Below are 24498 nucleotides of genomic sequence, written 5' to 3'. Positions count from 1 at the left end.
TCAATTGAGACACATGTGCCGATCTTGTCTTTTGGCATTAAAGTTACTTCCAAAGCAATTCTAGAAGGTTTGCACGAATGAACGGCGTGATTTTTATTTTTAGAATGGTATTTATTGTTGAACCGAGTATAGAACTCTCTTTAGGTTTTGCACTGGAGCATCTTTGAGGTCCAAATTCAAATAAAATTGTAGGAGCATCACATAGCTATTCGTTTTTGTGGGTGTATGGAACCCGTTCCTTCCCTTTTACCCAACTTTCCCCGTAGTAACGTGTTGTGAGCGCATCCCTCTTCACCTCAAAAGTTCTCAACGAGCACGAAATACTATTTTGTTGAATAGGGCGCCATGAATAATATCAACGTGTTGCGGGCATAGTTTTCTATAGGCTAGGTATCTTATGGCCTTGTATGCGTTTAAAAATTTTGTATCCTAGTTAGGTTCTAAGTATCCAACTACGTATGGGAGGCTTATTGCAATCAACTTTTCCTTTGCTTTTTCTCGCCTTTGGTGTAAGTACATTTGCATCATTGTAGCGATCAAGTGCTTGCACTCCGCGAAATACATAGTTTTTTCGCGCACCCACAGGGCGCTGCATGGTTAGACCGTTCCAGTGATTTTTTTTTCGCCTTTCCTTCGTAGTTTTGTTGATGTATTGTTAATTATGTTTTCTCTGTGTGTGGGAGAGGCATAAAATGCCTGTTATTGAGTTCCTTTGTTAATTTTATATTAATTACGGTGTGTTTATTTGTTCATTTGGAAAATGTCATTGCAGCAATGACGTTTTTTGAAATGCCGTTGCACCAAATGCTTTCATTTTTCCTTGTTCCGTCTTTTTGTTTTTTATTTTTTTCTTAGACCTATTGTCCCTTTTATAGTATTTTAACGATTAAGTGTGTTGACTCTAAATTATGCATTTATGATCCCCACGAGCCACTCTCACTTTTCTGCAAAATATTCAGAAAGTTTAGAACCTCGCTTTCACCAATTCACCCGCCCGCAACAGCGGCTCTGGAAGAGACTACGAAGTGGTTTGTGCACATTCCGGGATTATACAATACAATACAATACGTTTATTTCATCATCATTACATGATGATGAAATAAACGTATTAAGCGATGATGAAAAAAACGATGATGATAAAAACGTACTAAGGCAAATTCTATTCTGGAGCCTCTGGCTCATGTTTCGGCCACTATCGCTACGTTTACGCGACTTTATTCAGTGGAAAAATCAACTCGAACTTGCTTTCCTCCTCTCCATCTCCTCGTTGCCGATTTCCTAGGACGCTTCGTTTGGCGTCAAAATGAAATGACTTTGCTTCACTGCGCTACTGCACGCATCGCCGATCCTCCGACAGAATCGGTCGGCCCTCCTTTTTAGTCGGCCGGCCGCTGGCAGATAGTCGCAATACGTTCGCTATATGTTGAGAATAAGGCCCGAATCGTTTGTGCCTGGAATAGTGTGGCTTTAGTTTGCTAGTTCGTAAACTGTATAAAGCTCTACCTCCAAGTCGGCCTACACGAGCGCACATGCGACGCTTGGCTGACTAATGCGCTGGTAGAAACATGTAAGGCAAATAGGCGGGAGAAGAGGCAGCTAAGTTAACATAGGTACTAAAGAATTACGATCAACCAAACGTTTTATCGTACAGCGTAAACCTGTTTTGGGAAACTCTTCCGGCGCTTGGTGAACGATCACTACACTCAGGAGCCCGGCCACACATCAAACGATTGCCTGCCTAAGGAATGCAGCCGCTAGAGATGAGATATTAGAGGAAATTGGGGCGACGCATACTGTACCAGCGATGTTCCAAAAATTGACATCTTAGCGGCTTGGAATGTGAAACTAAATACAAATGTAAACAGGCTATAACATTATATAGGTTATATTCTCCCTAACAACGGAAGCTAATTGCCGAGGGGTTTCGAGCCCCAGGAATATTGTTTTGGAATTCGTAAGTTCAAATCGCCGTTAGTGCATGTTTTCTTTTTCTGAGCTGGTTTCTTTTAGGGGTAGATTTACTGTACTTAATTGACCATTTTTGCGCAGTAACTTTCATTGCTCCACGAGGGAGTTCGCAGAACACGTGCAGAGTCACACTGACGCGCTGACGAGTCCTTGTTTTCATCAAGTTGCCATAAGCACAAATGCTTGAGGGCAAAGTCCCCAAACAGTCGACCCTTGCCTGGTGCGAGCACGCCTCTTACGACCATTGGTCGGCATAACGGAAAGAACTCACTAAAACTAAATTACAATTTTTTTTCATTCACGCTTTACACAATCAAACTGACTCAAAAAGCTAGGCTGTTTTCAAAATCACTCGTACTCACTCAACACATACTTATTTGTAATTGTACTCGCTTGTACTCACTCACTTGTCCTAACGAGTATTCTTACTCAATCTGTACTCATGGGTAATCGTATTCAATCTGTACCTATGAGTACTCAATCTGTACTCATGAGCACTGAATCTGTAGTCATGAGTACTCATTCTTCTGTACTCATGAGTACTCATAAGTACTCAATATGTACTCATGCGTTCTGAACTTGTATTACCAAAGAATACTCGTATTATCTGTGCTGTTAGCTAGCTCGTGGCTCTAATGAAGGACTACATAGAAAAAACTGAACTGTTTGATTAGAAAAACTGAGGGTACATATAGATAAGGGCAGAACAAAGGGAAGAGAACATCTCACGCAATACACTGTCGTAGGGCGACACTATGCGAAGGCACGTACACTTGAGAGAGCGAAACAGAACGTAAACCTTCGCGTTGTCTGGCGTCTCCTCTTGTTCTCAGGAATAAAACAACGAAGCCTGGGCCGCGTCGGGCTCACGAGGAGGTCGGGACATTTTAGTATGGCCGCAGCCGTAAATTGAGGTTTTATGCGTGTCTTTGGGTGGCAGCTTTTGTCGTCCGTTTTCGTTTCGGGGCGCGCAGATATTCTCAAATTGTGCTCCCAAACCGAGTTGCGCCTGACCCCAGGCACAATTAAGTGTTCGCGTAGATTGACCTCCGTTTGTATCTAGATCACTGTCTGATTATTCACAGATGCTCGATGCTGGCTTTTTTTTTTTGTTCCGGAAACTAGAAACTTCGTTAAAAGGGTGCTTTTTTCGATGAAATTTCAAGTTGGCTTGATTTTATTAACTGGGTGCCGTCGGATCCACTTCGTCGGAACTGAACTTGACAGCGTTTACGTTAGTCGCGACGCTTCCGTCGGCAATTGTGTTCGTGTAGATCGTTGCGGTCTTCATGCATGTGGGAGCGTAGACGACCGTTTTGTCCGGAAGCTAGCTGCGGTGTGCAAGAATGGCATAGCTGAGCGCTTTGAGGACGTTGCTTTAATTGAGGTGCGCGTTGAGTATGGTGCGGGAACTGTTTAGCTTTTCGTTTAGAGTGCGGTAGCATGGCGTTGTCGTAGGGTGATGTGGCTGCTCGGTCAAAGTAGTTGCGGCTGCACATTTGCTGTCACCGTGGTTTCCTCGGTGCTGAAACCGTTGTGGTGTGAAAGCGGTCGTAATTTGTCTCCTCCGTTCGGTCCCACATGCCTTGGCGTCGCAAGTGTGACTTCATCGTTAGGGCATTCGATGCCTTCGTCTAGATCGGGTTCATTTGTTGCCGTTCTTGCCGTTTCCGTTTCGTTGCTCAAGCTTTCGTCTTTTTCCCGTTGTTTTGAGAATGCTAAATTCGGTATCTCCCGTACAAGCAGGCTCGAAAGCGTTCCGTTGGTCCTGACTCCGCTTGCTCGCGGTTGCGTCCTCTTGTACGAAATGGTGTTTGTCAGTTGAGTCTCGATCGGAGCAGCGGGCGCCGGGGATCTTGTTCATTTTGGTTCGGACGTCCTGCATGTGCTGGCAGTGTCGTTGCTCGCTGACAGACCTACCTGCCTGAGTGTGATGTCATTCGTTCGCTGGACTGGGGCTGGAGCAGTGGGTGCAGTAGAGCTCGTACGCCAGGTAGGGTTGAACCGCGTGCGCTGGGTCTGTTTTTAAGCTAATTTCTGTGGTTGTGACATTCGCTGGCAAAGTCCGGATAGCGAAGCTGTAGCAGAGGCTGTCGCGAATAGCGGTTACTTTCGTGTGTGCTGGCTTGATCGCGTTCCGTGCGCTGTGCATTTCGTTCACCGTGGTCAGCTCTGCCGGTCAGGTTTGGATGTATTTCGTCATTTCGGGGGGTTTCTTGAGTTGCGCGTCTCGTTTACCCTGGGAAACTCTCCACTCCTTCATGTGCTGTCGTTCACCACGTATGGTGCGTTTCGTGCGCTGTGCGTCTCCCTCGCTGTTTCCATGTGCACCAATCCAGATGCGATATCCTTGGTTGCGTGGACCGGGGCGGGGACAGCACGCTCGGAAAATGTACGTACTGGCGTCATTCCTTCAGAGCTCTTTGTGTTTGTTTCGTGTACGTCTGGACCGGAAACGCGTGTGCCAGGCACGTGGTGCCTTCTGGCTCGTGCGCGCTGTGTATGTTGCGCGTGTCGTTGCTCGTTGCTGGAATGACCTGCGCGTGGGCGATGTAGCTCCTCGCCTGGCTCTGTCGGGATGAGAGCAGCTTGCGTTCATGACCCCGTCAGAAATTCCCTGAGCTTAACTTGCGTTTCCGTAATAGTGGCGATTACCTGGGAGAGGTGCGGTGAGCAAGCAATCAGAGTTTGCATTCGTCGTCTCGTTCGCATGCGTGCCGTCGAGCATGCTGCCTGTGTCCGGATCTCGTGCAGTTCAGGCATAGTGCCCTCTATGGCACTGAAGTGTAGACTGAAGCGTTACTTTGTATGTAGACGGAGCGCCGGAGGTAAAAGTGAGAAGAAAATTCGTGTGAAGCAATAAGCACTCCTACTTTAAAAACTGGTGAGGAAATGTACCGTGCTTGCCCTGTGCTCTGATATGTCGAAATTGTAACTGGGAACAGAAACTTTGCACGAGCGAAATTTTGTTTTTAGACACTAGAGAATGAAGTACGAGCTTCAACCCAAACGAAACACTGGAGGTGCACTCTGGTCTAGCAGCGCTTTACATCATCTTCAGCCTTGTATAAGAGTATATGTCCAATGCAGCGAAATTAACCATTTTGTTGCATTCGAAGCGAAATGGTTCGGCTGCCGCGTGGTGGTGTGCCTTAGCACGTCCGGCCGCCGCAATACTATGGTGCGGCTACAAAACGGAAACGGCTGAGCCGTGTCTCGAAGCGTAGTTTATATCACATACAGTCCTAGTGGTTCTGTGGTTCAAGAACAGATATCATAAAATCAAGCACAGAAATGCACGAAAGTTTTAAATGCATGGAACCAATGCAAATGTTGTGTATGTTTATAGCCTTTAAAGAGTCAATGGAGATGGTCTGTTGAGAACTATATTAGCCACGGCGGTGTGCAAGACAAGTGCCTCGGTGCTTTAAAGCTGCTTTACCTCAAAAATGCCAAAAGACCGAAGGAGGAGTCATGTGGTGTTGACACTCCTGAGAGGGGGCGCCACCGAACTACGAGCGACCCACGTTTTCTCGCGGTTCCAATTTCAAATATATAACTCAACCACAGCAGCCTACAGCGAACTACTTTGCGCAAGATTTGGTATAGCAGCTCCGTCAGACATCCTCAAATTACTCGGCAGCAGACCAAAATTTTGGCTAGCACCCTATATGCATGTTTTTTGTTTCTGGCGTAATGTGGCAAATATTCGGAAAGAACTGGCCGAGTGTGTCATTACTTAAAGGGGCACTGACACAAAATTTTGAAGTCGAGATAACTTCGGAGATAGATTGGTGGGAACACATATACATCATCTGCAAAATATCAGCGGGGAATACAGCCTAGAACATATTTAAAATAAATTTTAAAATGTGCGAAACGCAACCCAGCAGCCAGCAGAGGACCACGCGCAATCGACATCCCGAGGATATTGTGTAAATAAACAACATCCAACACGTCACGAGTTTGTGTTTGCCGCTTCCGCACTGCCGGCGTTTTTCGCCGGCTCGCCCGGCTCGCCGCTCCAATCGGAGGGCCGGAGGGCGGAGCTTCTGCTCTCGAGAACGAACGACCCGATCGTTGGCGGCGGAGGCGCCGTGATTTCGTCAGCTAATCGGGCAGCTGGCCGCGACCAAAATTCTACAGCGATTCCAGGTACTCTGTTTCTATTACTGTTTATTACCATTGGATGCGAAAACGCGCCGGAGGCACGAAAAGCCCACTGAGCTAGCCGCACGGTCGCTGTGCAGGCGGCGGACACGGCCGCGAAGTGGCCCAAGCCGGCGCAGGTAGCTCGAGTGATAGCTTGTTACCGCTGCACGAAATTGTCCCCAAGTCCCAACCATCGTGGCTTACATGAGAAAGGAGTTAATGATGCGATGGAGGGTTGCATTAAAAATTGTCATCTGCACCGCTTACGAGAGCGGCACTCGAATATCCGCCGCAGTGCTAAGCCGAACACATCTGTAGGCGGACCTGTAGGCAGACCGGCCGGCTGCTCCCAGCGCGCGTCTTGCCACCCACCGTCTCGAGCGTCGCGCGTCGTTCTTTAGCCGCGGTAGCATTTGCACTCGCAGCGCCTGCGTCACATCCACGGTCGCTTTTTAATTAAGTGCCTCACGAGATCAGTACGTGGGGGCATTCGCAGAAACTGCCGTCCATGCGGATTCGACAGTGCTACGGCGGCTCTGCTCTGTGATATCCCACCGATGGTCACGTGGTGAGCTTTGTGCACAAAAAATCCACCAAATCCATCGTTCCGCGGCACTCGCTGAAACCGAAACTGCGACTGGCCGCATTGGAAATGCCTCTAATTAAACAACCGTCGCACGCTGAAGCAAATGAGGTTTCTACAGGTTATAAGTAGGTCACTAGCTACTTATCGCAACAAAAATAACAAGATGCAAAATTTTTGTGTCAGTGCCCCTTTAAACGTGTGAACAAACACGAAAATTCTGATGCGCGCCATAGTGGAGGACTCCCGATTCACTTTGACCACCTGTAGATCTTCAGTGTGCTCCGATATATCGAACACACGGGCGCTTTAAGTTTTCGCCTCGATCAGAAAACCGGCCGCCGCGGCTGGGAATCGAACCCGCGTTCTTGGGCTCAGCCATAGCCACTGAGTCCCTACGGCGGGTAGTGCACTGTTGATTGGTTTTGGTTTGCAACAGCGGAAAAGGAAAAGAAATGCACTGGGGATATTTTGATCTCGGTAGTGAGCTCACCTGCATGCAACCCAGTGCAGAGGAATGGAAGTAGAGGTGGAGTGAAAGGATAAAGTTGAAAGAGGGAGAGAGAGAATGGTATAAAGAGAGGATAAAGCATAAGAGGTGGGGATGTCAGTCCCGGCACATCAGTCAGTCACTGCAGTCCGGGCTACAGCTGCTGCACGAGGCTGGTCGTCTCCCGGTAATGAAACAAGTGTGCGAAGACTTCTTTTGTGCGCTTGGTTTCACTTAAGGGATACGTCAATAGTGTGCAGTAGTTTTTTTTTAAAGCATTGGATGCATTTTTGGCTTCCACAATGGACATGTCCGTACATGCATATTTCATATAATTTCTTTACCTAAACTCTCTCTACTGGCGACACCTTCCATTGTAGCTAAAACCTAGTTGTAGCTAAAACCAAAAAAAGTGAAAGATGTGATTAGTTAAAGCTGCGGCACAAACTTCATATCAATCCAGCACGAGCCACTGACTTAACAGCACTTGTAATGAGCTGCTACCCATTATCACGACGCCATATCATGTTAGCACGCCGGCCACCCCAAGCCCCCCACTTCTTCATCCTTCGCTTCCAGTCAGCTGTAGACCTCTTGCTTTGCCGGTAATATGCCGCTGAGTGCTCTTGCAGTTTTTCTTTCGCGAGGCTTCGCGCCTCTGCACTCTCCCAAAACTCTGTGCATGTACCCAAATACGTTCTTCCCAAGCAGTATTCTTTCTTCCCTTGCACCCATTTTGCATACTTTGAAAAGTACGTTTTGCGTGTGTACGTACGCATGTACCTCACAAAGAACCCCGATCTGTTGACCTTCCTCCGTTAATACACCTTCCGAAGGGGGCCAGCGTAATTGGGGGAGCGAGAAACAGAAAAACGTGTTCGTAATAACGGGTCATGGTGCCTGTTAGGTTCGTTTGTGTATCCTTTACTTGCCGGTAGTGTAAAGCTTCTTGATGATCTCTTAGTCGTGGCTATCCATGATGAGATGAATTCCTTTGTAAGAGGAATTATTTCGGTTTGTTTACAGAGGCTCCAAGAGGCATCCGCACATTCTGCACATCAAATTATGGCAGGAAATATATGTAAATCGAAATGTGAAGTTACCCTACGGATATCGCAACCTGAATACGTTTCCAATTTGTGGAGGCCAGTGTCCTCCGGCTGTCTCGCTCAACACTCTGAAGTCTGGTCCGTCGACTTCAAGATGGTGCGAGATATGACAGTGCGATGCGAAGCTGTTGTTGATGAGGACAAACTCCAAGGGCGCCTAATTGTTCCGAAGATGAGGAATAATCTGGCTTCCCGAGACCTACAGGTGAGTAGGGTAGTTAGATAGGTAAGTATCGAGGTGTATGTAAGTTTCAAGAGATATTGCTGGCCTCCAAGTGTCATTGCCATGGGGCCGGCTGGAAATCAATTGGGAGAGCCGCACTTGGAGTGCCTTTCATGTTCTGTGCGCTCAGAGCTGGTGCATCTTTTCCACTGAAATTAAGATGAGGAAAGTTTTTTGTTAGGAGTCGTATCACTCCATGCACTCACATCTAGTGAACGTTTCGAAAAATCGGCAACTACGCCAAGCAAAATGACACGCTCAAGAAATTCTGCGCAAAGGTCCATTTCATCCGAGGTATACCATGATACGGCGTCGCTTTAAGCCTATTTGAACGGATGCGTGGGATCCACTAATTTTCCTCTGCCATGACGCAGTTCATTTCCATCACCAAAAACTAAAATACATGAATAAAATTACATATTTAAATTGAATCTGCAATGAATGCCGCTCTTTGGCTGTAGTATATAGTTCATTTTTTTGTATTTAAGGCCATAATTTGCGCTTTTGTACGTATTACGTTTTTCGTTCATGGAGCGCAAGTTTAACTGGGTTTCTTGACTAACTTGCACAGCAAATGAACAGTTACTGCTAATTCAACACTTAGGTTTTTCTTACAGCAGAAATGGAATGCGCTCCGAAAATGTGCCAGACATGCTTGGACAATGATTGTTTGTTCCAAAAGTTTGTACAAATAAGAAAGACGTATCAAGGGGGGGGGGGGGTGTTTCAGTAGCGGAACACTCCAACGGAACTCTCACGGCGCAGCATCCTCCCTCCCCCTTCCTTCGGCCCTATTTTCATTATGATATTTATTATTTATTTCCACACGGAATATATATACACTCGAACCCGGCATAATTCGAACCAAGGGATAATTCGAACTGATCCATTAGCCCCGCAAAATGACATGTATCTGAATGGGGGAAACTCATGCTAATTCGAACCTAATACATATGCCACGATTAATTCTAGCAATGGTACCCTTCCGCACAGACTACTTTTCGTAATATCCAAAGCCGAAGGGCAACGTTCAACGCGTCACTAGCCTCCGCAGCTCCCCAAACAAGTAACCGCGGGCTGGCTCAGCGTGCACTGTAGCAGCTGCGGTCCTGCACGCGGTCCTGCTTCCATACGGTCCTGCTTCGCCCGCTTGCGGAGGGCGCCACACTTCCTTCTCCCGCGGGTGCTGGTTTTCTTTTAGGGACAAAGATCCTCTGGCTCGTGCCCTGTCCCGGCCGTACATGACGCATTGTACACGGCGCAGTGATGGTGAATGCGGCAGGATCCCCCTTGAGATTGGTCAACCAAAGATTGGCCGAAGAGGTCAAAACGTTCGACGCGTTCGTTGCTACCCAACAAGGAGGAGAGGAAGACGAAGAGGTTGTCGTTCGTCGCCTGCGAGCTCAGGACACGTACCGGGGGTACGCGACACAAGACGCCCTGCAGAAGGCGACGGCTAATGTGGCTAAAATGTCACACACCGAATTCGCCAACTTACCCATGGAGATTCTCATCGTCCCAAACAAACCCTACATAATCACCACAAACATCGACGTCGTCGATGGGCTTGTCAACGGAGCGGTGGAAAGCTTGACGTGTCGAAGCTTTATATAATGCGTGGGCGAATGTTTCACGGTTTTACCGATAAGCATTTTAGCTTCGCCCCTCTCATCATCATTCACTTCACGGAAACGGCGGAATTTTTTTTCTTTTTTGCACTTTCGCAGCATGTAATTATTGAAAGTGCACTTCGAAGGACGCGCAATACAGTCTCGAGTTGATACTGTTAGCGTGCGCTGCACCGCCAATCAAAAGGACCACCTCTAGTTCGAACTGCGGCTAATTCGAGCAGATTTTTCATCCCATCGGACTTCGAATTCTTGAGTTTCGACTGTCGTATATAGAATAAAAATAAAAAAAGGTGTTCGTTTATTAAAGCCTAAAAATGACAAAATTTCGGCTGAGCATGATCTTGCCTTTGCATTTTTTTTTACTGGCGACGTACAACCCCCCAAAACACATTTCTGGCTACGCCACCGCAAATATCTGCTCAATGCACAATACACTGCTCAGTGCAACGCCTGTCCACGACTGTGAAAGCGACTTAGCGCTAGAAGCTCGAGGATGCGGCGAAAAAAGCAGTTCAACTGCTTCCTGCGCATACACGCTCTCCCTGGGAATGGGACGGCTGGAGAAACGGTGCACCACTGAGCCGACCACCGAAGCTACTGAGCTGGCAGTAAACATTTTCCCAGTAGCGTAGCCCTCTTGCGGCGGCCACTCGAACCACAATTGAGATATTAAAGACGAACACGCCCCCTTAGTTGACGAAGCCGTCCCGGGCGCCACGCATGGTTTTGGTCGAAGAGAAATTTTTCGGTGGCAGCCGTAACGCGTATCTGTCGGCCGCTCTCAGGGCTCAGAGGACGGACCAGCACTTAGCCGCCTCGGCGTTCGCAACTGGCTAATCCAATATGGCGTCCTTTTGTTGACTGGTTACCCCCAAGAATGGTGGATTGGTTGCTGGAAGCGAGAGCAGCGCATGCGTACAGCGCTACTAGAAAAATGTTCATTGCTGGTGCCTGGTCGAACCTCCCAAGCGGGTCAGCATAGTGAAATGTAGGCTTAGCGTTGCGGCAGGCATTTCAGCGGCGCTATTAAAATCATCACTCATCCCAATCCGTAGCACAATTTTTCACCACACTGACGTCCACTTTCCTGCATGTGCAACTTCATTTTCGCTATTATGTAGATTTCGAACAGCGGCGACAAGTAGTTGCTGCCGCGGCGGTTGGAGCCGCTTCGTGGGCTATGCGGGAACGCACAGCCAAGTAGGTTGAAAAGATTGCAAACGACCCGAAGCTTTCGCTTCAGTCGTCGTCACGTGGTGTCTTGCTGACTGCGACAGTGACGCAAGGAACGGAAGCTCCTTTTGGGGCGAGCTTTCGGGCGTCCAATATTCCGGCAAAATAGCCTGCCCGCTAAACCCATACCCTAACCACCAAGGACGGTTCAGGTTCCACGCTTGCGCGGTACGGCGCTACTTGCCGCTTAGGGAATGCAGAGTGTTGGGGCCTCTTTTCTAAATCTCGCTAGTGTAACACTAGCGCCACATCGCGTTTTGGGCTGGTGCCGATCTTGGCTTTCTGGTTGGAATTATAGTTGGTCCTGGTGTACACACAAATGCCCATGCACCTAGCCACGTACTAGACCTCCGCTGCGCTGTCCCACTGCGAAAACGTCATCTCCGCTGTGGTGTAGTTTTAAAGATGATTGTCTGTCTTTAGCTACTCAAACCTGAAAACTTTGGCCTGTCTGCGTCTGCTTGTCGGTCTTACCATTCTTCGCTTCCGCTACCCTAGCACAAAACATAACAAAATGTTGGGACGAGAAATTCATCTTTAAAAGACCCAGCTAACTATTGCGGGTGTGCCATACCCCTTCCGAGGGAGACATTGGCGACGATTGGACTAGCGAAGAATGGCCACAGCAGGAGTAAGGTCTGCTTCTCTGAGGGTAGGAAGGCAAATCCGCCTTAGGCATGCTTGTTTTGGGGCAGCTACGCAGCTCGCCCTAATTCGTGTTGCTACACGTGCGGAACCTCCTGGGACTTATGAGCCTAGATCGAGTTCTGGCGCATGGCAGTGACCATACACGTTGTCTTGGTACAGATTACCCGTCGCTCGCCCCTCGTGGATCTGCTGCGTATGGACTCGCAGGTGCGAATTACATTGCTTTACCTGCAGCTCCTCCTTCAGGGATGCGCTCCTGTGGTTAGGGAGAAAGTCGCTGTGTTGGTATACGCCACGTCTCACTGTCAAAAGGGGCTCTCTAACCGTCGTGGGTGGATGGTATTTGACACACCTGGTCCTTTTTGTTGCGGTGCGCGTAAATCTTGCATCTAACTGACGTTTTAGCGGCTCGTCTGCGAAACGATACACCTGGGTCAAAACATTTCCAAATTTGGGTCATATATAGGCATAACATTTCCCCAAGCTAATAAACCTTGAAACCCGCTGCCAACATTGCTGCGAGAAAAAAAAAACCATAGCCGATATTTCAGTTTAAACACAAATACATGAGTGCCTCTATGGCTTAATAAATGTTATGTAGATATGGGCTTCATAATTGCGAAAGCAAATATTCGAAATAAACGCGTTTAAAACAATGTTTTTACCTAAAACACAAAACTCGGCCGCGCTCCCCTGTAGACCTTGAGGTGGCATTCCAAGTCGACCAGCAACAAAAGGCTCTAGTAGACGGCGAGCAAGCAGCGCGAATGCGAGAAATTTGAATTTACTTGACCAGACCTCAAACATTTTTATTGTGTAAGAATTGATGTGGGTGGTGGCGGGCGTGAGAGCGCGTGGCACACTCAAGGGAGACATATACCTCGTAGAGGCAGCCGATGACTATTGTCTCTCTACGACAATTTCAGCGAAGTGAGCTGACACGCGGCCATTTTTAATATCCCGGTCGCGCTGTACTACATTTAGCACTCTCGCGGGGGCTTCAGCAAATACACACGTAATTCTCGCGGTGAATCCTCTCAGTGCTCGCCTGATAAAAACTCCGCCTAATCGTGACCATATCCTATCCACGCCGTAACTCAATCGACCAGATCTAGCCCACATAATACCACAGCACCTGCAACTTCTGTCCCCAGCCTGGCATCTTTTATAATAGGACTGCGAATTATCATCATCCCTAACACCAAGTCCCCTACCTACGCACGAGCAATGGGTGGACCAGCTCAGGAGGTTGGACATTTCGACTCCCTTTATTAGCGTGAGAAGTTCAGGCTAATGAGGGAATGACCATCAAGCTACGATTAGAGCAGCCAGGATTAGAGGGCTTTCTTGACAGTGCCGGTGACACCGCCAACTCGCACCGATGAGCTCGTAATTAGGGATGTTTATTTCCTCTGTCGAAACAGAAGAGAAAGTTTAAAACACACAGAAAATTTTCATATTCTAGTTCATTGCGCAATATATTGTTACGAACGTCAACTTGTGAAGGCATATCATTATTATGTCGTTATCTTATAACGCACTTTTCTCTTTTACTTTTCTTTATGATCTTTTCAGATGGATTATATTTGCCTCCGAAAGCGAATGCCTCCTTCACATTCCTGAATTCGCTTTAAAAAGGGAGAGCCAGGCTGCAGAGTACATTTGGGTGTGCTGTGAGCCCGCTGCAATTTATTCTGGTCTGTTTCAGATTCCGCTCGGGAACTTCGTCTTCAGTTTTGATCGGATTAAAGAAGCGTTTGAAACTATGAACAAGACTTCTACTTACGATCTCGTACTTGGGCTGAGAAGCTACTGGAAACTCTTGGTGTCGCCATTCCCGAAATACGTCGCAAACCCAAAATAAAAGTGAGTACTCTAGCGTTTGTATAGTTCAAGTTTCGCGTTCGTGTGAATCTGTAGACTGAGCCCAGAACTGAGAAGTATAACAGAAATGCGTCTTCATGATTATGAACACGACATCATGGTGACTCTCCCGTGGCGTCACAGATATAATGTCGAGTTTGACGATTCAGGACGAAGTTGTCACTCTCGACATACTACTTACATCGAGCGGCCTATAACCTTTGGTTGAGTTATTCCACCATGTATCATAGTTGACATGGTCAGGTAACCGCAACTGCGTTGACGCCTTACCTAAGGATATGTTATGTCTGGGCATCTCCTAATTAGCACTGGAAATGGGTAGTGCGTTTGGCCGACTTTACCGTTGCCTTATTAGGTTCGTGGTTAATTATACTTTTATGTTCTTCGCAATGCTCAAACCTAGGCCTAGGGCATCTCCTAATTAGCACTGGAAATGGCTAGTGCGTTTGGCCGAATCTAACATCGCCCAGGGCATCCTTCTGCGTAAATATAACTTTAAAAAATATTGAATAACAATGTCAATATATACAAGCTCCGACACCTCGCTTGAACGAATTAAAAAAACGAAATGTTGTCTTTTCAGGTACTTTCACCAAATACGGAAAATTGCGAAGTGGTCTTGGGGTTCTCTCGTCTCAGCCCTGGCCGACGGAAATTTTTTTCCAAGAACCATAGCTCGCTGCTCTCGAAACGAGTGTTCATGCACTGGCATGTGGACTTTATAATAGACGGCAGCGATGCAATAAGGTGCCAAGCTGGTGAAGAAAACGGCCTGCTGACGACCAGTCTTAAGATGGGCGAAGGTTTGAGTCCCCCAGAGCATACGGTGAGTGACGCTGGACGGAGCAGCTTTTGGGGAATTGTACGAAAGTGGTCACAGTAAGGTCCGAGTAAATTACTTAAGCTTTGCACATGGGTATGGGCAAAATATTCAGGGACTATACGCCGTAAAAATTTTTTGCAGAGAATTTGTGGAATTCCCACGCACATGCAGGAACTGCCGATGTGCGACGCCGTGTAACCAAGCGTAGCTGCCGTTTCCCTACCCGTTGGACTTGCTCCGAGTCTTACTTTCTGCGCCGTTAGGCGGGCCTCTATGAGCTCCTCGATGGTGTTGTGCAGTCCCAAAGCCATGAGTCGTACCGTAGAGGTGCTTGCAGGAAGTGCCAGGGATTGTTTATATGCCTTTCTAAGAAGGACGTCTAGCTTTTCCCGCTCCGATGTCCCCAAAACCACATAAGGAGCCACTTAAACGATTCTGGAGACGACGAAGGCCTGCACAAGACGAACCATGTCGTTTTCTTTTAGTCCACGGTTCCTGTTCGCTACTCTACGCAGCATCCGAACAATTTGAGCCGTGGTTTCTTGGAGCCTGTTGAGAAGCATGGTGTTTTTGCAGTTTTCCTGGTACGTAATCCTAAATATCATGATTGATGGTTTCGGTTTGATGAGTACGCCGTCCAGCCAAATTTTGATGTTGTCTGAAATGTCCCGGCGGCATTTTTGTACTATTATAAGTTCCGACTTCTGCGGGGCACAAGTTAAACCACATCGGCTCGCGGAGGTGCGGCGACGTCCGCTGCCGTTTGTAGGCTGTCTTGCATAACGCCGGGAGAGCCTTTGGCAATCCAGATCGTTATATCGTCCGCATACAGGGCATGCTTAATTTTGGGGATTTTTTGTAATTGTCGGAAGGCCTATCATGGCTATGTTGAAAAGTAGAAGCGATAGCACTGCCCCTTGTGGTGTACCACGACTGCCACACTTTATGGGGGACGCCTGGATGTCGCCAATCTTAATGATCGCAGTCCTATCAGACAGAAAATTCTTGATGAAAGAGTACATCTTTGCCCCGCAACCCAGGTTGCGAAGATTTGTGATGATTGCTTCGTGCGTTACATTGTCGAAGGCATCCTTCAAGTCTAAAGCCAGGATCGCTTTGGGTTTGGTGCGACTGGCTGCCTCAAATATGTCCTTCTTCAGCTGCAGTAGTACGTCCTGAGCTGAGAGGTGCGGGCGGAACCTGAACATCGAGTGAGGCATTTTGTCCGTCGTTTCAAGAAACCTTTGTAGACGGTTAAGAACGACGTATTCCATAAGCTTTCCGATGCACGAAGCGAGGGAGATGGGGCGAACATTATACGTGCGGGGTGTTTTGCCTGGTTTTGGAAGGAGACGAATCTCTGCTTCTTTCCAGGCCGGTGGCATCACCCCCTTCTCCCAACACTCGTTCATGTAGGTAGACAAAGCCTCCACGGAGCCGTCATCCAGGTTTGTTAGGGCCTTGTTCGGCACGCGGTCCATGCCAGGGGACGTGTTCCGGTGGATCTTAAAGCCGCCCTCACTTCAGCTGATGTTATTGGGCTATCGAGATCTGCATTGGGGCATCCCCCGTACTCTGGCAACCGCACCCTGGGTGTAGGCGGAAAATATCTTGCCTGTATCTCCCGTAAGAGGTCTTCTTGCGTGCCAGGAAATTGGTGAATGATCGCTTGCATCGTCTTACTTGTTTCACTCCGACGTTTAGTACGGTCGATTAGGTAGCGGAGGATGTTCCACGTCTTGGATGTACTTAGTCTTCCTTGAAGAGCATCGCACATCTGAAGCCAGTTCTGCCCACAGAGCTCGGCCGCGTACGCTGACGCCTCTTTGTTGAGCAAAGCTATTCGTTTTCGGAGTCTCTTGTTGTGCCTTTGCATTTTCCATCTGAGAAGAAGGCTGCGCCTTGCCTTCCATAAATGAAGCAGGTGTGGGTCGACCGCTGGAATGTCATCGGAGAGGCTTAGTTTCTTCGTGTAGTGCGTGATTTCTTCCACGAGTGTCTTCGCCCAGTGACTGATGTCTTCTATCTTTTCTTCAGTTTTACCTCTTCTATGGGAGCGTAGTGCTTGCCAATCAGTACGCTTTGCTACCCCGATGACCCTACGGAACTGAGGCCCTGGGGTTTTCGTCTGTAGTATCATATTATCACCCCCGAGGTTGTCCTCCGTAATGCTCCAGGTGGAATTTGGGGCGTGTGCAACGAGCGTAAGGTCAGGGCTAGTATCCTGGGCTGTGCTCGTGCCTATACGAGTTGGGGCACTTGGCTCCGTGAGGAGAGTGAGGTTTTCCTCATCTAATATTTTCGGCAGTTCTTTGCCCCGTTTGGTGACGTACGTGTATCCCCATTCAGTGCGAGCAGCGTTAAAGTAACCCACAACGATGAATGGGTTGGAACCCGCCAGGCACTTTGCTTGTCGAGTCATGTCTGCCAATCCCGGTGCTTTGTTTTTGGGGCGACAATAATTGTTAAGAATGAACAGAGTGCTCGTACATTTGAGTTTCTGCGAAACCAGCCCTGTAAGGACGCAATCATGGGGATTACTAGACAACTGGTGGTGGATGGCAGTAATGTTTTTCCTCATTAAAGTGCACACGTCCCTGCCTTTTTGCTTTATCTGTGTAATACAGCCCGGGAGCTTGGCAACCACCGTTGATTCTTGAATCTCTATTACATCGGGGGGGTTCTTGTTGATGAGTAATATGCTGTTGAATGTCACCTTTCTTATTTTTAAATCCCCTGCAATTCCACTGCCAAACGACAGTGGGACAGTACACATTATATTTTGCACTAGTGGTCATTATGGTTGATGGGGAGCTCAGTAGTCGTGTCATTTAATACCGGGCGATGATATGGCTTCTCTCTGCGCGCAAGACGGCCAGGGAGGGGTGTAGTCTGGGTTTCGAGACTCTCCACTCTATGTTGAGTATTGTGTACCTGCGCCGAAAGCTGATTACATTGAGAGGCGATGGCTTGGAGTTGGTTTAGTATCGGGGCTGTAGCATCACCAAGGCTGGCATTTAATGTTTCTCTGGTGACATACTGGGGGTTTGTCTCCGTGGTGTCTTCTTCTTGGTTCTCTATTTTGCGTTTCTTTTCGATTATTGGCTGTTGGAGACCCAAGTGGAAAGCACCATATGGGCTGCACTTGTAATAGAGGAGCACTACAAGTGCAGTTAAGTATGTCCGGTGCTCCCTAAAAATTGTCTAGGAGCGTTTTTGCACATGCTGCTGCCGGGGTGTTCATATTTGTATGATATACGTAGTTCGATGTGAGTGTTAAATTGCGCACTTCATTTAGCCCCAGGAATATCCAGCACTAGTATTTAATTTTAAAAAATCAAAGGTAACGTTAATGTAACGAGCCGTTACAACGTTTGAAGTCTAAATGGAACGCTTTCCCTTATCAACATAGGAACTTTTAAAGGGAACTCGTTTCAAAATGTTAAAGGAGCGAGGAGCGAGCTTTCGTTCCTATGTTACAGGACCGTGTACAACACTGTACTCAGTGAAGTCGCTGTCAGTGTACATTGGTCACAATGTTGTCCTGTCCAGCGACAGATGGTGCTTTAGCAACTGCTTGCATTATAGAACCAAGGCTCAGCGTCTGGTGACAGGCACCTTGCGCAAACAGAGAAAAAGTTGGCGAGTGTAAAGTGGGAATTTATTGCGCCTACAGGAAAGTGCGGAATTCAGTTTCACTCAATTATAAAAAAGCACTCGCCACAGTCATACACTATACCACTAGTAATATAAGGCCAGCATGGCTTTGCAAAACAAAAGCAACACTGCCAAATTACTCTGAGAAAGTTGTTCAGAAAGTTCTAAGGCTTGTGAGCAGGAAATATGCACACTATGCAATAATAATGAGGGCAGGCACCAGCAGTCGCATGAATGTATTTATCGTTCCATGAAAGGGCGACTTCCGATATATTGGTACCAGGATTGTGTTTGTAGGTACCAACCTGTCTAGCTATTTTCACAACCTGCAGTCCAATGGGCTCAGGCTGCTTTATGCCGGAGCCGACAAAATGATTACTGTAAGTAGGGAACACATGCGCATGCCAGGCTACAGCAAAAAATATTACATGAAAGGAACCCTGGAAAAGCTGATCTAATTAATGAAAATTATAACGTTCTCAAAACTGCGTACATTCGGAATGACAATATACAGCCGCAGTGAACAGCCGTGGGGTGGAACCAATCTGCAACTTAATAACACCCAGAAGTAGGTGAGGCATACTTCTACTCCATTGATCAGAATCTGTTGAGCCTGGAGAAGGCGGGCTAACATTTTTCAATTCAGTATTTGCACAGATATCGCCGGTGAATAAAAAACACTGCAGCCACAACACATAGTGTCTTTTTAAGTGACATTCACGTGGTGAAATCCAATTACCTCCGTCCCCCCTTCATCCGCGTTGTTGAGAAGGAAACGGTGTCGCAAAAACTGTTTGCTAAAGGTTCACAATCAAACTTGGATTCAGTGTGGATTTAAATGGGCAGCGAGGATGTGCCAGCTCTCTCTCGGCCATTGGCACCAGGCATATTCCTCTTCAGCAGGGTCCTTCACGTGAATAAAACTATGGGAACACAGTGGGCTAAAATACCACGCAATATATTTCCTATTCCACAAGTCTTTAAATGGCTGTTTATGCTAATAGTAGTTAAATGAGGTCGGTATCACACTATGCCTAGGCTATCACAAAGTGAAGCTACTGCTATAAGTGACATTTTTACATACAATGAATTTTCTCGAACAAACAATTTTCTAGCACCCCAGAAAATTAGTTTGAATCTTGACTGCCTAACACTAAATGTTCAAAGAGCGTCTTCCATGGAACTGCAAGGCACCTTCCTCACCATTTCTTTTTTTCTTTATTGTGCGCCTGAATGCAGAGGACTATTGCTTACTATTTACATATCTTAGGCTGCAGTCAACCTCTCCCCAAGCCTTTTGCTTTTGGGGGGATGTCTTTGCTAGAATTGTAGTGTTTTCACACGCTGGCGGCATGCCTGCCTCGTCTTGTGCTGTTGATCATCCATGCAATGGTACTGACTCGGAAGCTGGTTGCATGCCTGGTGCAGCTTCTGTGTTGCCTGCTGGTCTTCTCATTGCACTGTTGACACAGCTGGTACCTGTAGCCAAATGAATGCCACTATTTTAGGTTTTGCAAGTCTTTTGTACAGAGTTTTAGAGCCCAATAATTTTTATAAAGATCCAGCACACCAACATGTCTGTCTACACAAGGGCTCCAGCAACATAAGCTAATCAGTGGCTATGGCTTTGTCATAAAAACCACACAGTTACGATCAGCTGCCTGCTGTCGTGCTGACGTTGAAGTCTTTATTTAAAATTAAAAATTCACGAAATCACCCGTACCCAACAATGTTTTCAAAGGGTAATGCTCTAACCAGACACGACATCAGCAGTTGGATTATTCAAGACTGAAGAAGCACCACAAAAAAGTGATAAATGTTTTGTACCCATTGCGGAACACCTTCAGAACAACGAATGCATGAAGGCGCTTTGTGTATTATGGAAACGATACCACTGAAGCACTTTTTAATTTATAATTTCGCAGCCATCGTCTGATCAGCATTATTTACTGTTTGACACCTTTGCATGTAATTTCAAACTGTTCCTTCGCTTCGGCATGCCTGTATGGGTGGCAAGGGCAAAAAATAGTGAGTCTTCAATTTCACACGCGTACCTGGCTACATTTGGGCGTGAGACATCGTTGTCACTTTGGCTTTAAGCAAGTGTTGATCAGTTACCGAGGGAGAGCAGAGTTGTGGGTGTGTAATGTACACCAACTGTGCTCAGCTGTGTATGAGTGCGCATTATTGGCCATGAAATGGAAGCATTCTACACGGGAGTTTTCATAAAATTAAGAGCTCCAGTAAAATGCAGCCCAGTGCTTCATTTTTAGCGGCCTGCCTGCGTGCCTCTCTTACCAAAAAGTGGCCATCTGTTGTAACCTTACCACGAACGAAGTACGAATATTTTTTCCTCTGCCGTCTCATTATTACAGTGGTTTGTACGTTTGCCTCTTTCAACATGCAAAATTAACGCTTGCTCAGAGAAACGGCTCTACAGTACGCCAAGACATACAAGAATACACGAATAGTAAAACAAAAAACCCGATTAACCGTACGGTCAATAAAACATCGGCTACGTGTTTGCGACAAACAGCGGTGGCACATATGTTCCAGCTGGCCGTTTCAGGTTCTTTGAGGAACTAAAGCGATGAGCTGTTTCCCAGCGCAAATGAAGCGCCCTTTCACGATTTTGTCAGCATGTCGATCGTACGTCGGGTAAGCCGGCAACATTTACACCTATGAGTGGAAATGAACAACCATGTATTCTTACTTGGCGTTATATGACGCGCCGCTGCCCTACTCGTAGGCTTCCAGGAAAAAATTTAACGTAGCACAGTGGCCCTGCTACAGCCGCACGTCATCGCCGACTCGCACGCAAATCGCAGCCGCTGAAACGCCCGTTCCGTAAACTCAACCGTGCATAGTTTACAATACTCTTCCCGTCTTGTAAAAGAGTACTTCTAACCCTCAATTAAAATTTAACATAAAGTACAAGTTGTGTACACGAATAATATTTTTTACACTAATAAACATTACTCATACCTTTTTTATTTCAAAAAAGGAACTTTGAGTCAAGCCAAGATGACCGCTGGGTCGAGGCAATTTCGAAAATTATGCATCCTCTAGGCATGGCCGCCTCTACGGGGTTGAAGCAAAAAATCGGAGGCTCACATAGACACTAGCGCCAGTGTCCCCTCGAGCGTATATTAGTATGAAACTGTGTTTGCAACACGTTGGCCGCCGGTGGCGGCGTGATTCGAGGTAACAGCAGAGTAGCACGCGCAGCCGTGCTTTCGCTAAGCACGCGATCACTTCCTGAGACGCAGCATCTATGAGCCGTGACCTAGAAGGCTGCAGTTCGCACTGCTCACAAAGTTCGTAGTTGGGACTATAATAATCCTCAGTGCATTCTTTAATGAAAGTGTTCTTTGTGGTTGATTGATTGATTGATTGTAGGGTTTAACGCGCCGACGCAACGCAGGAGATGAGGCGCGCCGTAGTGGAGGGCTCCGGATTAATTTTGACCACCTGGGGATCTTTATCGTGCGCCGAAATCTCGTACACACGGGCGTTTTTGCTTTTCGCCTCCATCAGAAAAGCGGCCACCGCGGCCGGGAATCGAACCCGCGACCTCGTGCTCAGCAGCGCAACGCCTTAGCCACTGAGCCACCGCGGCGGGTGTGTTCTTTGTGGTGAAAATTGGTCTGCAGTCCCTCAATCGCTTGATATCACCTGCTAGATCGTAGCCATAGACATCTTCGCTTAAAAAGGACGCTGTGATAAAGTTAAAAAATGCACCTATTCCCATATATATGTATACAATAATAGTAATGGCAGAGTACCCAGCCTAAACTTCCCACTACGGAGAAATCAAGGTGGATTTTGTGAACGCTGCTGTACACGTAACCACATTCCTGCCATTGTTAGGGTAATGGAAATATTACACCTTTACTTGGTGCATATGGCCATCCGAAACCACGCGACTCAGTAGACAGCGTCGCAATGCTTAAATCATTGCAATACCTGGTAATAAAGGAGGCTTAAATTTCGAATTTCAGGGGACACGTGCACCAGATGCACGATAAGGGCTATTTTTCACAAGGTCACAAGGAAAGAAAAGAGTTCCCGGTCGGGTTGAACTGGCGACAAAAAAACATGGTATCTCTCCAAATTTGTTGACGTTTATCTGGAATAGCTTCATTGGCCTTCGACTGGAAGAGGTAGGGGTTGAATACTTGACCTACTTGAGGTTTTCTGACAATCCTGCATTATTCAGTAATTGAGTAAACTCTACATGCTGTTTTTGCAGGTGTTCCCCAAATTTTAGCCTGGGTTTAGAAGCCAATGTGCATAAAGGAAAACTAATATTAACTGGGCATGCAGGGAGCACTCTGTTCTGCTTAAAAAACATTTTTTAATAGTTTTACGACAATACATACCTAGGACAACGTGCCATTCCTTATCCACACCACGACCGAGTACTCCGGCCCAGAACAAGTCTTTGGTGCATTGCGCGAGCACTCTAAATCATAGAAAGCAGAAAACCTCTGTCTCTGAAAGGATCTGTAAGCAATAAGTGCGCACTCCCAGCAATGATTTATGAGGCAGATAGCTTACGCCTTACTAAACGTACATAGAGCAATTATGGCAGCACAACAAACGACGGAACAAATATTACTGGTGGCTTTTTGTAATCTGGTGAGAAGCTGGATCATAGGGCAAACTCTGGTGCAAGCTATGATAGCTTAAAGAGAAACAAGCGGACCGGACTTTGACTTGTAGTGCGAAGACCTCACTGCAGGCGGGCATACAAATTAACGGAGCCAACACGAGAAGGCGGGTATAGAAGTTTGGAGGGCAATTCCTTTGCTGATTGGATGGAAGAATAAAAAGTGGATAATGAATGGACTCGTCCGTCGGAGTTCAAAACACACTTATTTTCTTGTGAGCGGCCTTCGTCTTAAAGCTAACGCACAGAAGCTGATGATCATTATGGAACGCAAAGAAAAAATACGACCACACGCTTCCAGGGGGATTCACAACGACAATTTCCGGTTATCCTGTCACATCCTGTGCCGTATAATTCAATGGGGAAGCTGTATTCTCGTTCCATTTATTTAAATATGTAGGTAAACGTAAGAGTACACTAGTGTTACTTCTTCCGTGGGGTTTTGAATTCATGTGAAGTATACCCGGCGGAAAAGGTCACCTTTTTTACATTACAGGTGTCTCTCGGGCGTTTCAAACTTGGGTACAACGAAATAATGAGAGCTGTGAAGGATACGAAAGGATCTGGCCAGTACCACGTGGTGAAAAACAATTGTCAAACGTGGGTTGTGGCTTTACTTCAATCTCTCAGCATACCTGTTCCCACTGGCGTCCTCACAATTGCAGAGAAGGTAAGTTTTACTTGCCAATTTTTGTACTTACAATGAAAACAACGAGACAACTTCAAAAAAGTCCTGGAAAATAAATAACGCGAGAATAGCAGTTTTTGTTTTTTTGTTTTCGGAGCAAACTCGTTAGTGTTAAAAAAATGTAGGCAAAAATAATGCGCTAGGCAGCCCGAGAGCGCCCCAAACAATTCGGACAATCTTTTACCAGTGATGTGTACACTTCTTGCCGTACTTATTAAATAAACCGCATGTTTTCAGCAGGTGGACAACTTTGTTTATACACCTGTTCTTTATCAGGGATATTTTTGAAAAAACTTTTTTTGAATACAGGGCTCCATCACTTATCAGGTTTTATTGGGTAGAGCTACGACATCCAAAGCCATAAAAACGCAAAGCAAAATATTCCTTACTAATGAAAAAGTGAGTTACACGAGTGGTAACACAACTTCACAGCTAGTAACTCATCACAGTGTAAAAACAATGCTCTCTAGTTGAGTGTTCGCGGTGGGACCTGTGTTTGCAAAAGTGATCAAACCTTTTCCTTTCAGATTGAAAGTGTGTTTCAGCGCAGGAAAGTCGATGAGGCATTCAACGATGTCGTCTCAGGCGTGAAACGTTGCTTCCGCAGTTCGGAATTATCATAGCGACATTCAGTAAAGGTGCTGGTGCCACCACAAGTCCAGCCGATTTGTTTCTTGCGTTTATTGTATTTATTGTACTAAAAATTAAAGAATTGGAGGCCTGTTGTTTCAATTAAG

The 24498-nt window shown here is 46.7% G+C and overlaps 2 long non-coding RNA genes across 2 annotated transcripts in view; both read left to right on the top strand.

Annotated features, from left to right (window-relative positions):
- The window catches only part of LOC144166746 (uncharacterized), a 19472-nt gene extending 5641 nt beyond the window's left edge, over positions 1–13831 (top strand). Inside the window, exons 2-3 of the long non-coding RNA XR_013321753.1 lie at positions 8220–8507; positions 13746–13831. This is a non-coding gene — a long non-coding RNA (uncharacterized LOC144166746). The remainder of the gene's footprint in view (positions 1–8219; positions 8508–13745) is intronic.
- Positions 13826–24498, top strand: LOC144166745 (uncharacterized). The gene is made up of 4 exons (XR_013321752.1): positions 13826–13903; positions 14505–14747; positions 23570–23743; positions 24289–24498. It is a non-coding gene; the product is annotated as an uncharacterized LOC144166745 (long non-coding RNA).

The sequence above is a fragment of the Haemaphysalis longicornis genome, unplaced genomic scaffold, assembly GCF_048455015.1.
Source record: "Haemaphysalis longicornis isolate Haplotype H1 unplaced genomic scaffold, Haemaphysalis longicornis Haplotype H1 scaffold_19, whole genome shotgun sequence".
In the NCBI taxonomy this organism is placed as follows: Eukaryota; Metazoa; Arthropoda; class Arachnida; order Ixodida; family Ixodidae; genus Haemaphysalis; species Haemaphysalis longicornis.
This window is presented reverse-complemented; position numbering and strand designations above follow the sequence as displayed.